The sequence below is a fragment of the Nilaparvata lugens genome, chromosome 12, assembly GCF_014356525.2.
Source record: "Nilaparvata lugens isolate BPH chromosome 12, ASM1435652v1, whole genome shotgun sequence".
In the NCBI taxonomy this organism is placed as follows: domain Eukaryota; kingdom Metazoa; phylum Arthropoda; class Insecta; order Hemiptera; family Delphacidae; genus Nilaparvata; species Nilaparvata lugens.
Window position 1 is genome coordinate 403,678 of NC_052515.1, and position 18,257 is coordinate 421,934.

Sequence of the window (18,257 nt, forward strand, 5' to 3'; positions counted from 1 at the left end):
TTTTGTCAGGTTGGCATTAAGTTGAGTTGACTTTGTTAGGTTGGCACCAAGTTGAGGATTGAAATGCATTTATCGCGGAGTAATTGATTGGGCACTGCTACTTCAATCAAAGCTATTCCTGGGAATATTATATTAGTGGCCGTCAGGCTCGCTTCGCTCGCCATATCCGTTTAGCCAGACGTTTAGTCTGGACCCCCGACTGGATCGTCCTAACATATGATAAAAGTATTGGGATGAAAAATTCGCCTGCTGATCTCATTCCTGGACGATCCAGTCGGGGGTCCAGGGGGCGGAGCCCCCTGGCTTAACGGGTATGGCGAGCGAAGCGAGCCTGACGGCTAGTTATTCATATTATTCATGGACAATGCGGTTGTTATTCGTATGTATTCATTTCACGTGGTTAAATTGCTTATCAACGTAAAGTTGTTCTGGCAATAAAAGAATCTTGAATCTTCAAATTATGTTAAAATCTCGCACATTACGTAAAAATCCAGTATATCATGTGGAAATTTGTTGCACTGCTCACAAGTTACCCCATCAATAGTGTTGAATATGCTGACGTCATCACAACTTTTGAAGGGTACGTGATCTTGTCCAACAGCCCACTCAAGATCTGTGGGCCGCCCCCTCAATTCACGCGCATGCGCAGGGGGTAATTGTGGGGTAGGGGTAGGGGGAGACTCCGACGCCACTATAAAAGCGGAGAGACGCTGGAGCGAGCCTCACTGTGTCCGCGGAAAAGGGGTTGGAAGCACCTCAGCGTCCAAATTCTGAAGAAAAGCTCGCAACTTGTCTGAGGAAAAGCGAGGAAATTTCGCGGCGAAAAGCGTCCACCGCTGACTGACGCTAAGGCGTCTACTGCTTTCCGAACCGGGCTCACAGGTAAGATGGCGGGAAAAAGTAATGAACTAGTTTTGTAAAATAAATACGAGTTTAGGAAAACTTGGTAGAAAAACCTCTTCAACCGGTAAGAAAATTCTGTCTTGATAATCATGAATATGAGAAGGTGTCGAGTAAGATGGCAGGGGAAATTTTGGGAAAGTTAAAAGTATAGTAGTTTTGTAAAATAAATTCGAGTTAGAGAAAACTTGGTAGAAAAACCTCTTTAACCTTTTAGGGAATTATTTTTGTATATGGAGAGGTCAGGGAGAATTATTGAAATGATAAAAGTAATGACTCAGCTTTATAGAAAAATGTGGACGAGCTTCGGAAAACTTTATAGAAAAACGCACTTCAATCTCCTAGCAAATCCCGTTCCATTATCTATGCATGGAAGGGAACATTTAAGTTATTAAAATAATAATCTAGTTTTTGTGATATAAAGACCAGTTTGGGAGAAAATTGTGGGGAAAACTCTTCCAGATGTTAGGAAATTCGTTTGGAAATTTATACAGAGGGAGATGACAGGATGAAATGTAGAAAATGATTATCTTGCTCTGTGAAATAATGATGAGTTGAGAAAAACTTTGTGGGAAAATATCCTCATCAATTCGAGACATTCGTTACAATAATATATGTATGTAGTCAATATATGTATCAATAAGGAAGTTGGCAAGGGAAAATATGGAAGATTTTTCTTCAGTTTAGAGGAATAGAGACAGATTTATGGAAACTTGATGAGAGAAAACGGTTCGACATTCTTGTGAATTCAGTTTCCATATACTGTAAATATGTGGGATGATGCCAGAAAAAATGATGTCAAGTTTGGGAAAACTTGGTGAAAAACTCATCAACCCACAAACAAATTCATTCCCTTTGTATTTATGTACAGGGAGTGAGAAAGAGTCTAGGAATTTAGACTAACAGTCCATAAAGGATAGTATGAGTTCTAGAGTTTAGTGTTTAAAGTGGGAATGCATGAGAATTGATGTAATTTATGTTAGGAATAGAGAGATTGTAGAAGTCTTGTATAATAAATAAATATTTCAGAAAAGTTGATGAAAAATGTCTTCAACATGTTAGCAAATTCTATTCGAATATCTATCTGCGGGTTGGGGGACAGCATAGTATTCTAGAGTATAGAATCTAGATATTAATTTAGGTTGAGTGTAAATTCAGGTTATTTTTGATTGAGGTTGTTTTATACAATGAAAAAAGCTTAGAAACACTCTACGAATATCTTCTGTAGAACCTGTTACCAAATTCCATCATAATAACAATGAAAAATAATTAGGATTAGAGGGTATAACATTTTTTTTCGGAATGAAAAATGCAAATAAATATGAATCATCAACAATTGGATCAAATCTATCAACTTAATGATCTAAGTTTTGGATCAAAATCTATGATTCAAAGTCATTAGCTTTATAAATTTCGGAATAATTGTTTCAACAAATTTTAGGAGTTGGGAGAGCTTGTGAACATGGAGAGTTCAACATGACTTGAAAAAATATTTGTAGAGCTTCGTCTTATAGAACGTTATTATAGTATCGATGTATGGGGAATGAGTTCGGAGCTGGTGCAGTTATATAAATAATCTCGAGGAATTTGGAAATGGGCTTTTAACAAATAGAATATAGGGAGCACTACATTGAATTTTGGGGTAATATTGTGGTGATGTAAGAATGAAGACGATTTAAAAATTTCTAATTTCATCGAATGGGAGCTTACCAGTTTAAATCGAATTGAGAAATCATTCTTCATTTGAATGAAAAATCTAATTTTCCATCAAAAAACGAATGATATAACTGAAATACTAGAGGGAAATATGAGATCATTATTGCGCATTATAAGATTGTGTAGTAGTTTAAAAGTATTAACCATTTAGTCATTTTGCGCTTGCTTATGGAATAAAAAATACTCAAACAATTCAAAAATTCTATAACTTTTGAAATTATAACTCCTTCAATTAAAGTGTTTTGATACTTCAATTCAAGGAGAATGCTGACTTCCCAGTTGATGAATTATTCCGAATTTATTTCGAATTATTCTGTATTTGATATTGTTACACATTGCAAATATGAAGTACTCCACTAAGTTGAATCGGCCCATCATGCATATTATTGTTTCTATTGATGTTCAATGATAATTAATATTCTGAAACTATTATTTTGCCTCTGATATGTAAATATGTTCTATAACAGGATTTCATGTACAGTTGGAATATCAATGTATGCTAATTTTCAAAATGAGAAATATGAATAATAGTTATTGCAATTTGATGGAATATCACAAGTTGAGGTCAGTACAATACGTAATTTCATTAACGTAATTACTTGAGGTGTTCATTCGCGACATGACCTATATTGTATTTGTTGTCCAATTGTATTCAGTGCCAGATGAATATACTGAATCATCATCTCCATTCGACTTATTTATTGACCGAGCGAAGTGAGCTCTAAGATTCAAGTCGACGGTTTGGCATTTCTCTTTATGTTTAAGGCGGGATGCACACCGGAGAAACGCATTTCGTGAAGCCCTCTTTCATGAAACTTGTTTCATGCAATCCGTTTCACTCGCGCATGCATACAAAAGAAACGTTCCCTGCTTAATCTTATCAGTCGATTGCGAGCAACTTTCGTTTCACGTTTCCTGAAACTTTTTTCACGAAACGCGTTTCTCCAATATGACTGAACGATTTGGGGTTCTCTTAATTTCTTAGTAGTTACTAATTATTCCTCAAGCTCGTGCATGCAATTTTGAAGAAGTTGTATCTTATTGAGATATCTTAAGAGTATCTTGAGGTATCTTGAGGTAGGCTATCTTAAGAGTATCTTGAGGTATCTTGAGGTAGGCTATCTTAAGAGTATCTTGAGGTATCTTGAGGTAGGCTATCTTAAGAGTATCTTGAGGTATCTTGAGGTAGGCTATCTTAAGAGTATCTTGAGGTATCTTGAGGTAGGCTATCTTAAGAGTATCTTGTTGATGTTGTATTATATGAAATTGGTTTCATTATAACAGCGTAAATTTTATATTACTTTATAATAATTATTTCAAATATCCAATTTCTCAAGCTCGTGCATGCAATTTTGAAGAAATTGTATCTTATTGAGATATCTTAAGAGTATCTTGAGGTATCTTGAGGTAGGCTATCTTAAGAGTATCTTGAGGTATCTTGAGGTAGGCTATCTTAAGAGTATCTTGAGGTATCTTGAGGTAGGCTATCTTAAGAGTATCTTGAGGTATCTTGAGGTAGGCTATCTTAAGAGTATCTTGAGGTATCTTGAGGTAGGCTATCTTAAGAGTATCTTGAGGTATCTTGAGGTAGGCTATCTTAAGAGTATCTTGAGGTATCTTGAGGTAGGCTATCTTAAGAGTATCTTGAGGTATCTTGAGGTAGGCTATCTTAAGAGTATCTTGAGGTATCTTGAGGTAGGCTATCTTAAGAGTATCTTGAGGTATCTTGAGGTAGGCTATCTTAAGAGTATCTTGTTGATGTTGTATTCTGTAAAATTGGGTTTATTATCCCAGCGTATATTTCATATAACTTTATAATAATTATTTCAAATATCCAATTAAAGCTATAAATAGAACTGAGGACTTCTGATACTACAAATATTGTATAGTCAATTGATTTAGCTCCAATGTTATGACTAGTGAGTAATGAATGGATAGAAAGAATACTGCTTTGATCAAAATCGGGGATAAAACAGGATAATACAACCTACAGATATGATTGATTCAATATATAAAATCTATTTGAAACAAGGTAGTTATTTTCAATGGTTTTAAATTGATTCAGTTTGAATAGTTTTAAAAACAAATAATTGTTTTGATTTTATTCAGTAGACTATAATAATAGTAGATAGTTTTGAATTAAAATACTGCAATTCAATGATACAGAATATTTGTTAATTGATACGTAACAGTATTTGATTGATACAGAACAGTATTTGATTTATATCTATATCTTTTAAAATATGATAAAGGAAAGAACTGGCTCATACACGTAGGGGATAGGAAATTCACGAATGACGCATCATCACGTCACAACTACTCAACTGATTCACTTGAAATTTCACACAGATTCTAAATTCACCAAGGATAGTTATAGGCTTATTTTCAATTTCTCAAGATCTCAGTACGTCAAGTTTTTAGTTTGTCAAGTTTTCAATTATACCTTTAAGGGGCGCGAGTTGCCTGCTACCAGTTAATTATAACTGATAACGATCAGTAGCTTGATCCATAAAAGAATTTGATTGATTATTTACAGTATTAGGTTGATATATAAAAGTAGATTGATTTGAATTGAAACACTGTAATTGATTGACATAGAACAGTTATTGATTGATACAGAAATTATATTAATTTGAATTGGAACACTGTAATTTCGATTGATACAGAACAGTACGTGATTGATACAGAACAATAGTTGGTTGTTACAGAACAGTAGTTAATTGATACAGAACAGTAGATGATTGATACAGAACAGTGAATTGATTTGAAGTAGAACACTGTAATTGATACAGAACAGTACCTGATTGATACAGAACAATAGTTGATTGTTACAAAACAGTAGTTGATTGTACAGAACAATAGTTGATTGTTACAGAACAGTGGTTGATTGATACAGAACAGTAGATGATTGATACAGAACACTATTTTAATGATACAGAACAGTAGATTGATTTGAACTAGATCACTGTAATTGATACAGAACAGTATCAGATTGATATTATAGACTAACAGTATTCGATTGATACATAACAGTAATTGATTGTTACAGAACAGTAGATTGATTTAATCAAAACACTGTAATTGATTGATACAGATCAGTACCTGATTGATACAGAACAATAGTTGGTTGTTACAGAACAGTAGTTAATTGATACAGAACAGTAGATGATTGATACAGAACAGTGGATTGATTTGAACTAGAACACTGTAATTGATACAGAACAGTATCAGATTGATACATAGACTAACAGTATTCGATTGATACATAACAGTAATTGATTGTTACAGAACAGTAGATTGATTTGAATTGAAACACTGTAATTGATTGACATAGAACAGTTATTGATTGATACAGAAATTATATTAATTTGAATTGGAACACTGTAATTTCGATTGATACAGAACAGTACGTGATTGATACAGAACAATAGTTGGTTGTTACAGAACAGTAGTTAATTGATACAGAACAGTAGATGATTGATACAGAACAGTGAATTGATTTGAAGTAGAACACTGTAATTGATACAGAACAGTACCTGATTGATACAGAACAATAGTTGATTGTTACAAAACAGTAGTTGATTGTACAGAACAATAGTTGATTGTTACAGAACAGTGGTTGATTGATACAGAACAGTAGATGATTGATACAGAACACTATTTTAATGATACAGAACAGTAGATTGATTTGAACTAGATCACTGTAATTGATACAGAACAGTATCAGATTGATATTATAGACTAACAGTATTCGATTGATACATAACAGTAATTGATTGTTACAGAACAGTAGATTGATTTAAATCAAAACACTGTAATTGATTGATACAGATCAGTACCTGATTGATACAGAACAATAGTTGGTTGTTACAGAACAGTAGTTAATTGATACAGAACAGTAGATGATTGATACAGAACAGTGGATTGATTTGAACTAGAACACTGTAATTGATACAGAACAGTATCAGATTGATACATAGACTAACAGTATTTGATTGATACATAACAGTAATTGATTGTTACAGAACAGAAGATTGATTTAAATCAAAACACTGTAATTGATTGATACAGAACAGTACCTGATTGATACAGAACAATAGTTGAATGTTACCGAACAGTAGTTGATTGATACAGAACAGTAGTTGATTGATACAGAACAGTATTTGATGATACATAACAGTAGTTGATTGTACAGAACAGTAGATTAATTTGAACTAAAACACTGTAATTGATACAGAACAGTATCAGATTGATACATAGACTAACAGTATTCGATTGATACATAACAGTAATTGATTGTTACAGAACAGAGATTTATTTGAATCAAAACAATGTAATTGATTGATACAGAACAGTACCTGATTGATACAGAACAATAGTTGAATGTTACAGAACAGTTGTTGATTGATACAGAACAGTAGTTGACTGATACAGAACAGTATTTTAATGATACAGAACAGTAGATTGATTTGAACTAAAACACTGTAATTGATACAGAACAGTATCAGATTGATACATAGACTAACAGTATTTGATTGATACATAACAATAATTGATTGTTACAGAACATTAGATTGATCTAAATTAAAAGACTGTAATTGATTGATACAGGACAGTACCTGATTGATACAGAACAGTATTTGATTGATACAGAACAATACCTGATTGATACAGAACAGTATTTGATGTATACAGAACAATACCTGATTGATACATAACAGTACCTGATTGATACAAAACAGTATTTGATTGATACAGAACAATACCTGATTGATACAGAACAGTATTTGATGTATACAGAACAATACCTGATTGATACATAACAGTAGTTGATTGATACAAAACATTAGATTGATTTGAATTGAAACACTGTGATTAAATGATACAGAACAGTAATTGATTGATACAGAACAATTCCTGATTGATACACAATAGTAGTTGATTGATACAGAACATTGGATTGATTTGAATTGAAACACTGTAATTGATTGATACAGAAAAGTAATTGTTTGATACAGAACAGTAGTTGATTGATACATAACAGTATTTGATTGATACAGAACATTGGATTGATTTGAATTGAAACACTGTGATTGATTGATACATAACAGTAGTTGATTGATACAGAACATTGGATTGATTTGAATTGAAACACTGTGATTGATTGATACCGAACAGTTGTTGATTGATACATAACAGTATTTGATTGATACATAACAGTATTTGATACATAACAGTAGATGAATTTGAAACAGAATAGAATATTAACAGAGAGCAGTAGCTGATCGAGACAAGAGTCTTGAGTCAAGTTTACAACAAATGAACTCAGCGATACTTAATTGACCAAGATTGTACAATAAACAAGATATCTCCACCAGGCTCTCAAACAGTCCTGAGTTATTGAATCAATCCCACAACCGATTGAAGATTGATACAAGAATCAAAATTGTTTCATCATTCTCTCAAACAAGCCCCAAGCTGAATCAACCGATTGAAGTCAGCAAATTGCCAAGTAATTGATACAGGAAGTCGGATTGTTTCATCAGTCTGTCCAGCAGAGCTTGTCTATAGTGAGGTCCACGTTATAATGGCAGAATTCGATTCACATTGGTGTTGCTATCCTTGTCTATCATGCGACAAAGTAGATAGCGATCTCCTCTTCTAGCTCCGCAATTTTGCCAGATCGTTTCCAACTATGTAGAATTATGGTTAATCAACAAAATATTAATACTCAATCACGAAAATTTATCCCCCAACGAATAAAATCCAATTGATCATTTTAAACAAGAATGAACGGTCAATAGTACATCAGATATACCTGTATCAGCCAAGGATAGTGTATAGCTATATAGTGTATATACTATATATACTATTCTTGGGTATCAGCTGTACTCTATAGGAGACAGAGAATCGGCAACGATTTTCTCCTATTCTTTTCCACTGCTATTATAACTTGGACCTCACTATAGTTGCTTTATTTTAACAAAATATTGAATCTCAATCGTGAAACATCATATAAATCATCAATAATCCAAATCAATCCATCAATAAACCATTCATAAATAAGCATCCTGTATGCTCCCATGTTTTTCATGAATGAATAAATAAATATATTTTCTTAACAGATGGAATGTAATCGATTATTTCAAACTATAATGAACAGTTTATATTTCATCAGATATACCGGTATCAGTTATCCTCTATAGAAGGCAGTGGCAAGGCAGAGAATCGGTAACGCTGTTCTCCTATCTTTCTCCACTGTCATTATAACGTGGAGGTCACTATATGCCTTCTTACGATTGACGGACTTATAATATTGATAATAGCTTAAAACTCCGATAATATAGCTCAAATCCGGAAGAAGCTATCCTAAAAACCGAAAACCTACAAATAGTGAAGAGAAGCTTGAATAAAAACACAAAGTGTGTAGAATTTTACAACATATTTGTGTTTTTATTCAATCATGGAACGGTTCTACAATATTGACAATGACTCAGTCGAATTTTTGAAGTGAAACTTAGTAAAATTCATTCAATGAGCAAAAAAAAAAGAAATATTTGAACTCGAACTTGACTTGTTGTTGTTCAACGGTTCCCATGACCATAATAATTTGAGATACTAGGGGGGGCGTGTCTAGTCTTGACCAATGACAGTAAAGCTCAACCTTGATTGGTCAACAGCTAACGGTCCATCGTACGGATTCTTCCAACCTATTAATTTATTCTGTTTGATTCAAGGCCTAAGCTTTTGGTTTGCTAGAGGTTGATAATTAAGCTGAATACTGTGGGTGATGCCCACATAAGCTCTTAGGCTTGTGCGTGGGTAATGAGTTAGAGGGATGATGAAGTAAAACGTGACGACTACTTTTAAGTTAATGAAGGGTTACTGATAAATACGGACTCAGTTTGTTGAAGATTGATAATACTGTCTCAACTGAAACTGTGTGATTGACTCACAGATCAATCTATTCCCATCCCAACGAACTTCAACCTACAGTTAGGTCCACGATATAATAACAGTATTTGATTAACATTGGTGTTATTATCCTTGTCTTTAATTTTACAAAGCAGATAGCGCTATCCTTGTCTATCTCCGCACCTTTTCCAGATCGTTTTTCAACAATGAAGAAATATAATCGATTAACAAAATACTCTATCTCAATCATACAAATTTATTATCCAATTATTGAAAAATATATTTTCTTGAAAAATGAGATTTAATTGATAATAAACAGACAAGTGATGATTAAATCATCGAAAAATATATTCTCTCGACGAATAAACTGTACTTGATTATTTTAAACAAGAATTTATTCTACAGTTGTGTTGTGAGTGATGTTGTGGTACTTTTCCATAATGGAAACACAAATTCTTGTGTGCGGCAGAGAATCGGCATTTCATTTCTGTCATCTTTCTCCACTGTCATTATAACGTGAACCTCACTATAAACCTTGTTCGCGACAATTGGATGTTCCGTTTGTGGTGGATGACTGCGTCTTTGTGGAGAATCTTCAGCCAATTTCTTGCTCCTGCAGAAGACAGGATGTCTAGATGAGTTGAATTTTGTGCCAGAAGTAAACTAACGCAAGTCTTGAGTGGGTCTTTCAGGAGCCACAACTCTCTCTCACTCTTCCTCTCTCTCTCACACACTATCTTCAAGGTTGTGTGACAGAGAGGACCTAGAGCCTAGAGTACTATCTCCGTCATTAATAAAGGCAATTATTCTTTCTCTCTTCATCACTCTCTCTCACTCTCTCACATTTCAAAACTCTCTCTCACTGTTTCTTTCTGTTTCAAATCACTCTCTGTCTCACTCGCTCAACCCTCTCTTTTTATCACACTCTTACTCACTCTCTCACATTTCAAAAAGCTCCCACTCTATCACTCTCTCTCTCTCTCTCTCCGAGAGAGAGAACCCGGTCGTGTGTTAATGGGAAGGATATTTTAAAGATAATCGACAATTATTTGTTGAAACACCGCCGATTTATGAAGTTAGATCCCATTATCCCATTATTATATTATCGTTATTCTAATTGCATTCTATATTTATTCTCATTAATTAAATATCTACACTTTGTGAAATTCGTTGAATAACTAGCATTATCGTCATTTAATGTTAATTAGTATATAAGCCAGTAAATATTGTAACATACATAAATAAAGTAATCTTATCTAATCTCTCTCTCTCACTCTCTCTCTCCATGTCCATCACTCTCTCTTTCGTTCTCTCAGAAGCCACAACTCTCATTCTCTCTCTTCCTCTCACACTCTCTTTACTTTCTCTCACACTCTCAAAACTTCATCTATGTATTGTAACATAAATGAATAAATAACTTTAATCCAATCTATTTGATCTCTCTCTATGTTTATCACTATCACTCTCTCTCACTCACTCTATATCTCTTCCTCCCCTTCTCTCTGTTAATCACTCTCTCTCCCACTCTCACAAGACACAGCATCTCACTCTCTTTTTCAATGTAGATTTGTGTATAAACCAGTGAAATAATGTAGCACATGAAGAACTCTAATCAAATCTAATCTCTCTCTCTCTCTCTCTTTCCTTCTCTCTGTTTATCACTCTCTCTTTCTCATAAATTACAGCTCTATCATTCTCTCTCTCCTTCTCTCTGTTTATCACTTTCTCTTTCTCATAAGTTACAGCTCTATCATTCTCTCTCACCTTCTCTCTGTTTATCACTTTCTCTTTCTCATAAGTTACAGCTCTATCATTCTCTCTTTTTTCTCTCACTCACTCTTCCTCTTTCTGCTTTTCATTATCACTCGCTCTCTCACAAACCACAACACTCTGTCTCTCACACAGATCACAACTTTCTCTGTCTTTCCCTATATTACTCTCTCACTCTGTCTTTTTCTCTCTCTTTCTCTCTCCCTCTCTCTCAAGCCACAGCTGTACTACAACTTCAATAATTCACCTGCTGCATCTTGATTTCACCGCAGAACTTTGTCTCGACACAATATTACTTATGAGTTTGAGGAGAGATCTGCTCGCTCGAGTTCTACTCGTCAGTTACAATTGAGAGGACTTGTGAGTTGAGCAAACAGGCCTGACAGACCTTAGCGGACTCACACCCCTTAGCGGACCCACAGACCTTAGCGGACTCACACACCTTTGAATGTGGCCTATCACATGGAACAAACATCGGAATAGACCCAGTAGTTTGACAACTTGAAGGTGCTTACAGATATACGCGCCGGAGACATGAGCAATTCACTTTTAATCAGCTGATGCCAAGCTTTTCATATCTGTATCTTACCGTTTCTGTAAAAATACAGATATAATCAGCTGATTGAAAGTGAATTGCTCATGTTCGCGGCGCGTATATCTGTACGCACCTTAAGACATTCACACATACACACACACAGACATCGATTTTTGGACGTTCGATATTTTGCCGTTCATATGAATTCTATCAGATTAAACGGAACTTGACAAACATAATCTGTCTAATCTAAAAGAATTCACGAGGAAAATCGTACGTCTAAAGCTGCGTTCACATATTCGCGCTTCCAACCAGCACCGAGCACGCTCCTCCCTCGTACCGCCCTCGTACCACCATCGAACCACAGTCGCACCGCCCACGCACATGGAAGATGTTAGATCTTCTCGCGTTTCCCGGTCGAACCACTGTTGCTCCCCAGTCGATCATCAATCGCTCTGCTGGAGTGACGTTCGGTTGCGGAGCAGAGCGAAAGTCTGTACGCACCTCAAGAACCGATATGTTTGTGAAAAGTTAGTTACACACAAATCGATTTTTCGCCTGCCTTATCAATTCCATTAGATTGATCATAACTTGACAAGCAAATACTGTGATCATGTGTTTGTCAAGTCCCATTTAATCTGGTGAAATCTATAAGGACAAAAAATCGTAAGTCCAAAAATTGATGTACGTGACTGGCTTTACAGAGATTTTTGTTTTTGGAAGATGATATGCAATATCATGACATTATATTCAATGACATTTGGGAATTTTTCTTAGATCGCGGTAACTTTCTCATATTATGTTCTCCACCTCGGTCCAAATGACATTCGCTTCGAATAATGATTTCAGTACTCCCTAGATATAACATTCATATCCTAATCATTTTCAACCAATGCTTACATTGTAGAGGGAATTTCACTCTACCTAAACTTTGGTCTCATCAGTTTTCCATAAATATCTGTGTGAAAAATCGCGTGTGAAATCATAGAAAGAGCGAGAGAGCGAAAGAGAGAGAGAGGTGAAAAGAGTTTAAGAGAGTTTCTCACTCCGCCAACGACTCAGAATTTATTGGAGTCATCAAGGTTTTTTTCGGGCTTTTAAATCTCAAGTTTACGAGGTTTGAAGCGGTGATGAGTAGTTGGTATATCTATAGACGGTAGCTGATACAGGTTTATTCTCGTTCAAAATAATCAATTATATTTTTCAATCATTTCATAATTAATTTCCATAATCAAGATTTTTTTGTCAATTAATAGTATTTCTACTTTGTTAAAAAACGATCTGGCAACAGAAAGAAGCGAGAATGAGATAGCGCTATCCGCTGTGTTGAATGATAGACAAGGATAGCAATACCATTGCTAAACAAACACTGCTATTATAACGTGAGCCTCACTATATTTTTCTCACACTACTCTAGACTAACAGTATTCCTCATAAATAATACCAAAACTTCCCGTTCAAACCAGTAATGACAGTTTCTAGTGGATCTTACTCCATATGGGAGCAGTCTGGCAGTATTCCTCATAAATAACACTAGAGTTCCCCGTTCAAACCAGTGGTGACAGATTGAAATGAATCTAACTGTATATCTTACACTCCCTTAGACTGACAGTATCTCTTATAAATAGCTCCAAAAACTTCCCATTTAAACAAGTGGTGACAGTTTAAAGTGGATCTTACTCCATATGGGAGCATATTGGCAGTATTCCTCAAAAATAGCACTAAAGTTCCCCGTTCAAACCAGTGGTGACAGATTAATATGAATCTGAACAGGCTGGCACTTATCTTGATTACTAATCTTGTGCAAACAGCTTGGACAACGCCTGCTCGCATATTTTACTCTCAACTTTTGTGACAACAGCCGTTAACCGTTAATGTATTTTCATTGATCATATCAGGCTGCTGCAAACTCCAGTTTCCTGAGATGAATGTAACCTGACACAAAATTGGAATCTCCACAGGTGATAGATGGATTTACACAAGGAAGCTTGGAGGGAATCTAGATCAATTTGGATTTTTTAGTGGAAAGTTTAAAGTTTGTGTTCTCTTTAGACGGATATGATATAGCACGACACTGGAAGTAGTTTTCAAAGCAGATTAAGGGAGCTCCACTGAAGAAAATCTGTGAAAGTAGATGAATGGAAACTTTACTAGAGTAACCGTGGAAGTTCAGAAGACAATATATACATAATATATATATTTAGAGGAAAGAGTGTGCATTTCTGAATGAATTTACACAATAAAACTTGCAAGAAATCTAGATAAATTTGAATTTTTAGTACAAATTTTGAAGTTTGTGTTTCTCTTAAACAGATGTAGCCTACCTGATATAATACGGCACTGAGCTGTAGTTTCCACAGCAAATCAAGGGAGATTTACTAGAAAAGAATTGTAGAAGCAAATATATGTATGAGAGATTACCAGCGTCAAATAGCTACACGATAAAGAACTACTAGGACTATTGGCTTGAGTTAACAGTGAAATTTGGAACATAAACACCCTATACATTGGGATATCTACTTATGCTATTGTTTCTCTATTATATTGTGTTCAATGTACTCTATGGAAATTATTCTATAGTCTCAGTTCAACACCGATTGAATGACGTCAGTTGGAATGACTTTCTAGACTCCGCCCACACTCTCTCCTGATTGGTCGACAATTCTATCCGTATACTACTCCCAATTTTGCCACCAGATGGCAGCAGGTACTGGGTCATCGAGAATCATACAGCTTCAATGACAACTCGTTCTGATATGAAATGTTACATCTTTCGTGGCATATTCTGTATGAATAGAAGAAAGGTGTCAATTATCTGGATGGATATTGGAATTTTGATTATAAATTTGACTTGAAACTTCACACCAATGCCCATTGTGAAATAATATATTGGTCAAGATCAGAACTGATCCATTCTAATTTATGCTATTATATTAAGTGAGTAATTTCTGTATATATTTATATATTTGGTTATTCACATGGTTATTTAGGTTCGACGGATCTCGAAAACGGCTCTCACGATTTTCACGAAATTTGGGATATAGTAGGTTCATGATATGAAAATTCGATTGCACTAGGTCTCATCCCTGGAAAAACTCGCTGAAGGACATTAAAAGGATAGTCTAATATTCATCCTTGGAAAAACAGCTGAGCTCATAAACATCCCATAAGCAAGAAATTTTAATCAAATTGAATGAAAAAGACTAAGAAATTGTCAAAAACCAGAGATTTATTGATACTTAGAAATATGAATAATTACCACAATATCAACTTCTCAACTACACGAAAAGTGAGTTTTCCCTGAGATACCATGGGATATCTTCTTATGCCATCTTTTCTTCATGGTAGCAGCGTCATATAGCTTCACAAAAACTCCAGTTAACAGTAAATTTTGGAACATAAACGCCCTATACCATGGGATATCTTCTTATGTCATCTTTTCTTCATGGTAGCAGCGTCACATAGCTTCACGAAAACGAACTACTAGGAACTAAGAAATTTAACTAAAAAATTGGAGTTTATTCGAATCATTAGAAAAAGCTTTTTCTCATAGGATAGAAGGGTCTCCTCATTTAGAAATAGTCCACTCCATAAATACTGTGTAGTACATCAAATCAAAAATCAAAATCAAATCAAACTGTTTATTCCTCAAAAACAAAAACACAATACATGTTATAGCAGCAATAAAACTCAAAATATGCACAGAATTATAACATGACTATGAGCTTAGTAGCCTATGTTGATATTATAATGTATATGAAATAAAATTTCTAAAAATACATGACCATGATTAACAAAACTGTGACTGTATCTATCAAGTCTCGATAGTGCGGCATGTCAATAAATTGTAGCCTACCTAACACTTTTGCTTGTTAGATTATAATATTGCTTGTACACTATTGCTTGTTGTATAATATTATCAACGTTAGTAGACAGAAGTTTGATCACTCACAGGTGTAAGATTCGAAGTGGTGGGGGGAATGCCAGCGTGACGTCACGTGTAGTAAAAAAGTGATAGAGTAACCACACTCAGCATACAGTTTATTCACTGTATATTCAAATACATCGTCGTTTAATCCCCTCAAGATTGACTCAGGACTTAAAAATTCTCCATACTTATAGCGAATTAATCACCGATTCTAATTTTTTTGTTTAATATTTCAAGTTCATTCAACTTGTATGAATAAAATGATGTTGAAAGTTTTTCAAGAATCTAAACACGTGACACGAAAAAGTTAATAAGCTGGAAAAGCGTTAGTAGACAACGTTATACTATTTTAATTTCAGATTAACCCATAACAAATCTTGATAAACCAATGCATTGCATAAAACAATAAACCGATCCCGATAAATCCAATGAATTTCATTCATATAAATGCACTGAACACATGCTGGTATCGAGCATATGTTCTACCTACGAGAATCAAAATATCTCATCCTCGAAATTCACAAGCTGATGTATAGCCAAACTACAAAATATAAAAATGACCTAGAAGATAAAGAAACCTTAAGGGTTTGAAGGGGAAGGTTAGGAGGTGGGTTTTTTGCTTTTATATTGCAAAATGCTTGTATTATTCAAATGTTTTGATAATTATTGTAAAGCAGAAACAGAAAGCTTGCATGTCAGAAAATGTTTGTGTTATATAATTTGACTATAGGTCACCATATGATTTTCAAGAATGCGATATTCTGCCTACTCTGTACTACAGCCTACGTCACGGCTGCAGTTCCCCCACTCCAATTGCATTTCAACTAAAATATTATAGATGAGTGACCAACCTTCTGTCTACTAACTTTGTAATATTATAACTAGTATCCAAAGTAGGCCTATATATGAAAATACTTTTTAAAAACTCGATAACTAACCATCTTTCAGAAGTTCATAATATTTAACTTAAAATCCTGGAGTTTTCTAATGCTTGTTAGCTGTAATTGTATCTCATAACCAAGTAGTCTAATACTTAAACTTGGTAACTAACCATCTTTTAGAAGCTTATAATATTCAACTAAAAATCCTGGAGTTCTCTAATGCTTGTTAGCTATAATTGTATCCTATAACTAAGTAGCCTGATACTTGAATATACTTAGATAAACTTGATAACTGACCATCTTTTAGAAGTGCATAATAATAAACTAAAAAAACCTGGCCTTTTCTAATGTGAGCAACAAACGGACGAGTAGAATCGTATCTCGAATGAAATATACTTCTATACTCGAACAAAATACCCCAGTTAATATTGATATAGATATGCAATATAGAACGGAATAAGCGAGTCAAGTCATTTATTGTTGGCAAGGCATGGGCGAAAGTTTTTAATTGGCAATTTGGAAGGCGGTAGACGGGAAATAGTTCGGGAAAAGTTGGAAAGTTGGCGTTCAAAAGCTATAGCAGCCGAAGGAAGCTTTTGAAAATGTTATTATTTTCAAGATAAGCTCTTAAAAGTACCCGGGAAGTATGAAGTGTATATGACGCATCCTAGAAGTTCTCACTTATGGTATCAAGCCTTGTTAGCGAGTAGATAAAAGAACTGACAATAATTATTGATTTTTTTGTGTTGAAAATTATGTTTTCCCTTGAATGTTTGATGGCCTAGACAATATTCTAAACTCCTGAAGTAGCTGAGAATTACAGTAATAAGTAGGTTTGTGACTGTATCAATAATATCATGGAGAATGAACCGTAATATATAATTATATTATCAGAAATATAATTCAAAAATATCAAATAAGAAAACAAACATTATGGCATTCAGAGGCAAATATCCGGTCAGATCGAAAATTGATATTAATAATACAGTGTTGGAACAAGTTTCTCAATTTACATATCTAGGAAGTGACATTAGTTACAAAGATGAATTAGATATTGAGAAGAAAATAGGAAAGTTCCAAATGATATGTGGAAATATCAGCAGGACTTTGGGTGAAAAAGCTAGAACAGATACAATTATGAAATTTTATAAGGTAATGACCGCTCCAGTCCTCCTCTATGGTAGTGAATCACCGGTTACTACGAAGCCACTTGAAAGCAGAGTGCAGGCAGCCGAGATGAGATTTCTCCGAAGAACCAAGGGATGTGACAGAAGAGATCATTTCAGGAATTGAGATATTAGGAAAGAATTGAAAATCTGCAGCATGAATGAAAGAGTTACGGAGAATCGGCATCAATGGAGGGAGCATGTTCAAAGAATGTCAGCTGAAAGATTACTATTTAAAGTCTATAATTATCAGCCAGTAGGCAAAAGAGATGTTGGCAGACTACGCAAGCGGTGGCAATAATAGGATTTTTATGTTTATTTGAATAATTGGCTAGATGTGAGTCGGAACAGGTTGAAGCCTAATCCTTGTTTGTAAGAAGAAGATAAACCGTAATTGCGTTATTCGTCTCTGGTAATATGAAAGCAACATGAAATTTGAACTTCTT

General features: G+C 34.6%; 1 protein-coding gene across 6 annotated transcripts in view; it reads left to right on the forward strand.

The window, feature by feature from the left end:
* Positions 1–712: 712 nt before the first annotated feature.
* The window catches only part of LOC111051590 (prothoracicostatic peptides), a 276,122-nt gene continuing 258,577 nt past the window's right edge, over positions 713–18,257 (forward strand). For all 6 annotated transcript variants that reach the window (XM_039438592.1, XM_039438598.1, XM_039438595.1 and 3 more), the window contains exon 1: positions 713–882. The gene's annotated coding sequence lies outside the window, so the exon portion shown is untranslated. The remainder of the gene's footprint in view (positions 883–18,257) is intronic.